The following is an 8,238-nucleotide window of genomic DNA, read 5'->3' as shown; positions in this document are numbered from 1 at the left end:
CAGCACGCCGTCACATCCTTTGTATCATTGCATCTCACGTGACCCCTAGGACGAGGAAACTGAGGCCCAGAGAGGAGAAGGGGCTCCCCCCCACAGGCCCCCACTGAGGCCGTGACACAGCTGGAGCTCAAACCTAGCGATTTTTGTCTTCATCAAGAGAAGGAACTTTCCACACCAGTCTGGATTCTTGTAGGATGAGACTCCTGGGGCATCAGGAGGGGAGGCCCCCATGGGGTCCCCGAGGGGCAAGCACCCCCAACCCCATCCTGTCCCAAAGCCCTGTCTGAACATTTCTGAGAAACAGCACTAAAGTCCAGTTGCCCCGGTGAGACCCTTTCCGGAGCCTGCAATGCCTCCCTCCTCTGTACCCAGTACGTGCCCCCTCCTCTTCACCCCTCCCCTCCCTGCGACACAGCACCCGGGAGCACTGTCCTTATCTGTTTGTAATTAATATTTAACATCTCTTCAGGGTCACTGGTTTAGACCCAATATCTCCATAGCAGAGGGAGGGACCGCCCTCTCCAACACCCCCAGCCCTTTCTCCTCCCGGCAGCTTCTACGTTGGCCCTAATGACTGCTCCCTTCCCCCAAACTACAAACAAGCCGGCTTCCTGTCACTCAGGGTGAACTTGGCCAAAGGTTGACTGTCTCACCTTGTTTAGTCGTGGAAAACAGCTTAACAGTTGGACTGTTCTCACCAGGTGAGAGGGCCAGGGTGTCAGAGGATTTTTTACTAAAAGTCATAAACACCTCTTCCAACTCACAAGCCACAAAGCTCTCTAAGCTCCTTGGGGCGACAGTCGTTCCTACAGTCCATGACTCTCTGGGTCCTGTGACCCTCCTCAGGCTGGCCCTGTCCCCACCAGGCTGCACACCCGCTCAGGTCTCTGGCCTCCCAGGCAGGCAGCTCAGGCTACCAGCTAGGGGACAGAGTGTCCAAGGCCCCAGAGCTGGGTGGGGACGCTGGCATTCCTGAGTGTCCTAGGCTTTGACTCCACCACCAGGACTCTCCACAGCCTTGCCCCGCGCAGTCCAGAGAAAGGTGAGTCTGCGAGGTATCACCTGCCTCCAAGGCAGGCAGAACCCAGCCCAGGAGCAAACGAATAGTAGTCCAGCAGTGGCTGCACGAGGAGAAGTCAGAGGAGGAGGAACTCGACCCCGCTGCTGGGAAGTTCCTGTCCTCGCTGCCTCGTTCTTCCATTCACCTGCCCTAATAGGCCGAATTACAGATATTTTACAGAGGAGGAAAATGTGGCTCAGAGGGGTTTCTTGCCCAAGATGGTTTCCTAAACTTGCCTCACCATGAGAATCCCCTGAGGAGCTTACTAAAAATTCAGCTTCTTCAGCCCTAACCCAGACCTGCTGAATCCATAGCGACTGGGGAATCCAGATTCTCAGTAAACTCCTTTGACGATTCCTCTTAGGCAAGTGGAGGGAACCATGCTCTTATACCAATAGTTGTCCTACCTTGTGGCCTCAAATCATCCCCCTAGAGCCACCCCCATCTCCTCCCCTGTATGGGAGCTGGGGAGCTGCAACAAGGGGTGGTATTTCACCCTGGGATGGCAACAGATCCCTGGCCTCCCAAACCCCCAGCCCCAAGAACACACAGGGGTTGCCTGAATTTCCACCCAGAGAATAGGGCTGTCGGGGACGAGGGCTCCTCCAGAGTCCTGGAGGGCAAGGCCGGATCCCTCTGTGCCCATCCGCAGTCTGTGTGTCAGCCTGGACAGAGGGACACAACTCTGAGACCCCATCCCCACACCCTCAGGCCCTCAGCTGATCTTCCCTTCCCACTCTAAGGAGGAAGGGGCATAAGGAAAATGCGTTTTGACCTGCTAGTATGAGAAGAACAGTAACTGGAATTAACTGAAGTGTGAGAACAGCAGAGGGAGGGAAGGGAGACTAAAGCAGGGAGAAAGGAGGTAGCGGGAGAACGCATTGGACCAGACAGTTCTCCACTTGACCACCAGGTGGGGCCATCAGCCAAAAACAGTTTGGTTGCTGTCAGACAATGGTGTGGAGGTTCAGGGTGGTTGGCAGGTGGAATAGGGTTCAAATGATTGTCCGTAATATTCATAAGTCCAGGGAGGGCAACGAAAGGGAAAAGGAGGGGAGAAAGAGTGAAATATTTAAGAAGTACTAGCCATGAGTTAAATACTATACCAGGCATTTCATGCATTTTAACCTCATTTGAGTATCATAAACATTCTGCAAGATAAGTATTCATTCGTTCATTTTTGACAAGCATACACGGGGAATTCCCTGGCGGCCCAGTGGTTAGGACTCCGCACTTCCACTGCAGGGGGCACACACGGGTTCCATCCCTGGTCGGGGCACTAAGATCCCACATGGCGTGACCAAAAAAAAAGAAAGAAAGGAAAAAAGCATATATCAAGGACCCAGTTGTATGCCAGGCACTGTTCCTGGGGCTAGGGATACAGTGAACAAGACAGGCAGGCAAGTTCCCTGTTGTCTTAGAGCTTGCATACAATTTGCAGATAAAGAAACGGCCCAGAAAGGAGGCCAAGATCCCCCCATTAGTACAGGTGCCAGAGGTGGGGATTTTTTTTTTTTTAATATTTATTTATCTGGCTGTGCCAGGTCTTAGTTGCAGCACGCGGGATCTTCGTTGCAGCATTCAGGCTTTTGGTTGTGACATGCGGGATCTAGTTCTCTGACCAGGGATCGAACCCAGGCCCCCTGCATTGGGTGCGCAGATTCTTAACCACTGGACCACCAGGGAAGTCCTGAGGTTGGGATTTAAACCAAGGTTCCTATACCTCCAAGTCTGACCTCTGCTCAGCCTCATGGCCTGAGGGCTAGCTGTGCTCACATTAAGGCACATCAGGAGGAGGGAGGCCATCATTGGGTTAGGGTACATGGAGTACATGGGAATCCCACACCCAGAAGGAGGGGCAGAGAAAGCTCTCAGCACGCCTAGAGTCGTGCAGTTATTGGTGGAGCTCTCACTTAGCAAATGTTGCTGGGTGCCAGACATTGCACCACAGGCTCCACATTCCCTATTTGAATCTTTGCAATCAGACTGCAAAGCAGGCATCATTGAGCCCACTGCACAGGTGATAAAACCAAAATGGCTAAGTGACTTGCCCAAGGTCATAGAGCCAGTAGGCGGGGGCACCTCCATCAGGCTGCTTTGGGGGGAAGGGGTTATAGAACCAGTTTAAATGTCTGTCTCGTGCTGGATTGGAAGCCCACACCTCTTGGCTGTAAAACAGATTCACACTCACTCCTCACAATGAATGTATAAATGTGGGTCTTGGAAATCCCTTCCTATGTTGGGTCAGTATAAAATGGGAGAGAGGGCTTCCCTGGTGGTGCAGTGGTTAGGAATCCGCCTGCCAATGCAGGGGACACGGGTTCAAGCCCTGGTCCAGGAAGATCCCACATGCCACGGAACAACTAAGCCCGTGCGCCACAACTACTGAGCCTGCGCTCTAGAGTCCGTGAGCCACAACTACTGAGCCCGTGTGCCACAACTACTGCAGCCCACGTGCCTGGAGCCCGTGCTCCGCAACAAGAGAAACCACTGCAATGAGAAGCCTGCGTACCACAATGAAGAGTAGCCCCCGCTCGCCGCAACTAGAGAAAAGCCCGCGTGCAACAACGAAGACCCAATGCAGCCAAAAATAAATAAATTTATAAATTAAAAAAAAAAATGGGAGAGAGCCATCAAATGGTCTCCACCCAAAGATGCTCTTAATGCTGCATCCAGGAAGGAAGGGAGATGCGTAGGAAGGGGGTTTCAAATAGGGCAGGAGACTGAGAATTTTTTTTTTAATTATTATTTTTTTTTTTTTTTTTTTTTTGCGGTACGTGGGCCTCTCACTGTTGTGGCCTCTCCCGTTGCAGAGCACAGGCTCCAGACGCGCAGGCTCAGCGGCCATGGCTCACGGGCCTAGCCGCTCCGCGGCATGTGGGATCTTCCCGGACCAGGGCACGAACCCGTGTCCCCTGCAACGGCAGGCGGAATCTCAACCACTGCGCCACCAGGGAGGCCCTATTTTAATATTTTTTATTGAAGTATATTTGATGTACAATATTACATAAGTTTCAGGTGTACAATATAGTGATTCACAACTTTAGAGGTTATAGTCCATTTATAGTTATTATAAAATACTGCATAGTCCCTGTGTTATACAATATACATTTGTAGCTTATTTATTTTATACACAGTAGTTTTTACCTCTTAATCCCCTACCTTTATCTTCCCCCTCCCCCCTTCTCTCTCCCCACTGGTAACCACTAGTTTGTTCTCTATATGTGTGAGTCTGTTTCTTTTTTGTTATATTCACTAGTTCGTTTTATTTTTTAGATTCCACATATAAGTGATATCATTCAGCATTTTTCTTTCTCTGTCTGACTTATTTCACTTAGCGTAATGCCCTCCAAGTCCATCCATGTTGCTGCAAATGGCAAAATTTCATTCTTTGTTATGGCTCAGTAGTATTCCATTGTATACATACACCACACCTTCTTTATCCTGTCATCTGTTGATGGACACTTAGGTTGCTCCCATATCTTGGCAATTGTAAATAATGCTGCCATGAACACTGGGGTGCATGTATCTTTTCGAATTAATGTTTTCATTTTTTAAATATATTCCCAGGAGTGGAATTGCTGGATCATATGGTAGTTCTATTGAATTTTTCAAGGAACCTCCATACAGTTTTCCATAGTGGCTGCACCAATTTGCATTCTTACCAGTAGTGCGTGAGGGTTCTGTTTTAGGAGACTGAGATTTTGTCTGAAGAGCTCACTTGTGTATTCTCTCCCCAACACCCTCTCCTGAGGGGTCCCCAAGGCACTAGGAAGAATGACAGGCACAGTGCTGCTGGGCCCCCCCGAGGTCCCAGGAGGAGGCCAGGAGGGAAGCTGTGTCTCTGCACTGGGGCGCAGCCTCCCCCAAACCTGCTCATCCCCCGAGACCTGGCTCAGGTGTATCTTCCTCATCACGTCCTGTTGTAACTGCCTGTGTCCCCGTCTAGATTAGGGCTTATTTCCTAACGTCAGGCATCTTATCTTTTCCCTTCTGCATCCCCAGTGCCCACCAGGCCTAGGTATGAATGAACATGAGGGGAAAAAATTGAGATGGGAGCAGGGCGAGCAAAGATGGGGAAGAAAGTTCCCACAGTGGCCACTCGGGAAGCCTGAGAACTTTGGACAGTGAAGGAGGAAAAGGCTTCCCCTCCTGTCCTGCCTGTGCCACACCCCTGCACACACCCTCGCACATACCCCACTGTGACCGGGCGGGGCTGGTCAGTAGCTGCTGGAGGGGGCTGTGTAGAGACATGAGAAGAAACCCACTTCCATTTTCACCAGTGATAACTTATGAGCACTGAAGACTCATTTTTAGGTCACATCCCCTCCATGTCTTCACAAAGTCTGGGGGCCCAGTCTCACTATCTCCATTTTCAGAAGGGGAATCAGATGAGAGAAGCTGAGGGTCTTCCCCAAAGCACCTGTCACGGTGGTGGGCAGGGTGGGGGGAGGTGGAATTCAGATCAGAGCTCCCAGCAGCTGAGAAAACCTCCCCTGATCTGTTTTCCATACAACCAGGTCTGAGCTATGAGCTCCTTTCCACTGCAGTGGGGATGGAGCCGAGGGGAGGAGCTGTCTTTGGGTGGGGGTGGGGGTGGGGACAGCTCCACCTGTTGCTGCCGTCTTGGCAATGCTGGACCCAGGGAACGGCCCCTCCCTCTGCCGGCACCCCCCCCCCCCCATAGTTCTCATCCATTATCATCACACTGCTTCAGCGCTGCTATATTTAAGGCCCGTGCAGGCTCCAAGATCACATTCTTCTCCCGGTCCTCGCTGAGTCCAGGGCAAGAAGAAATCAAGGACCCTCTCATCCTCTGGAATCTTCTCCCCAGAGACACTAAGCGGGCACGGCTGCTTCTGTGAGTCACCTCCAGGGATCAGGGGTGGAGAGGGAGACCTCCAGATAATGAGACCCTCAGCTTTCCTTTGGCAAGTGGAGTGTGTGTGTGTGTGTGTGTGCGTGTGCGTGTGTGTGTGTGTGTGTGTGTGTGTGTGTGTGTGTGTGTTGGGAAAGGATCCTGGGAGATTTGGAAAGCAAAAGTATACATGTGCTTGGGTATCATCCCAAGTGGAAATGAGAGGGGATTCTAGAAAAAATCTCTGCCCCATCACACTGTTCTGTGTGGCCCTGGGTCTTCTGAGCTGAGCCTTCTGTGATGCGAAAGCTACAAAGCACACACACACGCGCGCACATCACTTGGGGATGCCCTGAGCAGTGGAGGCTTTCCTGTAGGAAGCAGGCATCAGCAGGGACCGGGGTGGACCGGCAGGTCCAGCAAACCTAGAGCAGTCCTGGCGGAGCCCTGCTTGGCCGGCCCGGCAGGCAGGGGATGAGCGCAAGCCCGGAGGGCCCGCACGGCAAGGCGGGGAGGGCGTTCATCCAGCCTGGGCTCGCTGGTACGAAACCGAGGCCAGCACTCCAGCCTCGGAAGCTGGTGGGAGCATTAAGAGCACATCCCAGGCTGGGCAGGCTGTGTCTCCGCTCCCGCCCACAGGACCCAGCTTTCTGCCATCAGGGCTCTGAGTCACTGTGGCTTGGTGCACGTCTCTTCCACTCCTGAGGAATAGGAGAGGCCTCCTTGCCCCTTCTCACTGAGGGATGCTGTCAGGGGACCGGGCGGGGCAGGGCTGGGGGTGGGCGGCAGACAGACTGAGGCTTGGGAGGAAAGTGGAGTGGGTGGGGAAAGTCACACAGCAGGACCCCTGGCCCGCGGCTTTGCACCCTCCGGGGCGGGCACGGGGGACGATTTCCCTTTCTGGCCGACCACACCCTGCTGACCCCTCCGCAGCAGGCGCACGGCACTCTGGGGACAGGACTGGGAAGCTGCGATCTCCTCCTTGCTGCCTAATCCTTAGCCTCAGTCATCGCTTTAAAAAGAATCGATGGCTCATCCACTAAAGCCAGGGGTCTGGTTGCAGGCGGCCCTGGAGGTCAGGGATGAGCGCCAGGCCTGCCCTGCTGCGCCAATCAGGAGCAGAGCATCCGGGGAAGGGAGCCAGCAGCTGATGCCAGGGAACGTTAACCCTCAGCTGCTGGGGCCGGGGCCATGTGTCCCAGGAAAGCCAGGGGCCTCCCTCCGCAGGGTGGTACCCAGCGGCTCTCTCCTTGGCTGTGAGGAGGAAGGGACAGAAAGGGAAGGCCAGTCATTCTCTGGGTGCAGGCAGACCCTCCTTCTCAGGAGGAAGCGGATGGGAAGCCCAAGGGGTGCCTGTGCCGTTGTGTTCAGCTGAGGTCGCTGTAGGAGGCCAGAAGCCTCACGGGCAGCCCTTGGTCTCGGCGAGCACTCTGCAGCAACCCAGTCTGCCCTGGGTGTCCTTTGTGGATGTCCAAAGTGAGCAAACTTTTAGGAGCCGGAAGGATCAAATCCCAATAAAATTGACCCTTGGCAGCCTGAGCCCCCTGACACCTCAGAACAGGCCCTTTGAGGCCAAGGATCTCTGATGAGGTCAGCGGGCCCACCTACCACATCATGGACTTAGAGAAATGGTCCCCCACGGGCAAGTTCACACCCAGGTCAGAACACAGTCCCGCACACACACTCCGCCGTAGCCAACAGGCCCCGAGGGAGAGGCACGGACAGGGCAGAGCCGGGCCTCATGGAAGCAGACAGGAGAGGGCTGAGGGGGTGGGCCCCCCTTCTTCCTCCGCCTTCACGGCCAGGGTTTACCTCAGGGCCTCCCAGGTCAGAGGCCTGGCCCCGAATTCCCACCTGGAGAAGGACTGGAAGCCATTCCAGGGCTTCCACCAGGCATCCTAGAGCTTCAGCACCAGAGGGCCCTCAGAGGCCTGCTGGTGACACCGCACCCCAGATCTGGGAAGGAATTTAGTGCAAAGAACCCAGAGCTAGCTAGCTGGGGGTCCCCCACTCTCCTCGCCTGCCTCTCCACGTCCTGAACATCAGAGTGCTCAATCCCTCACCGTCTGGGAAGCTGAGACCTGGAGAAGGGAGGGCCTTGCCCAGGTCATGTGGCGGGGGGGTGGGGGCTGGGGGCAGGTGCCGCTGGAAGCCGGGAGCCACTGGGGCAGCACGTGGAGTGGTAGACAAGCCAGGCTGAGAGCGCAAAGCCTGCCTCTGTCACCTGGGCGGGTCCCCCCGCATCGGGCCTGAGCTCCCCTGTCTGCCCACGGGAGAGAGAACCCCTACCGGCAAACCTCCAGAGATGCTGGCGGACCCC

Source organism: Stenella coeruleoalba (genome assembly GCF_951394435.1).
Source record: "Stenella coeruleoalba genome assembly, chromosome: 1".
NCBI lineage: Eukaryota > Metazoa > Chordata > Mammalia > Artiodactyla > Delphinidae > Stenella > Stenella coeruleoalba.
The sequence above is the reverse complement of the archived record's forward strand: the minus strand, read 5'-3'. Positions refer to the sequence as shown.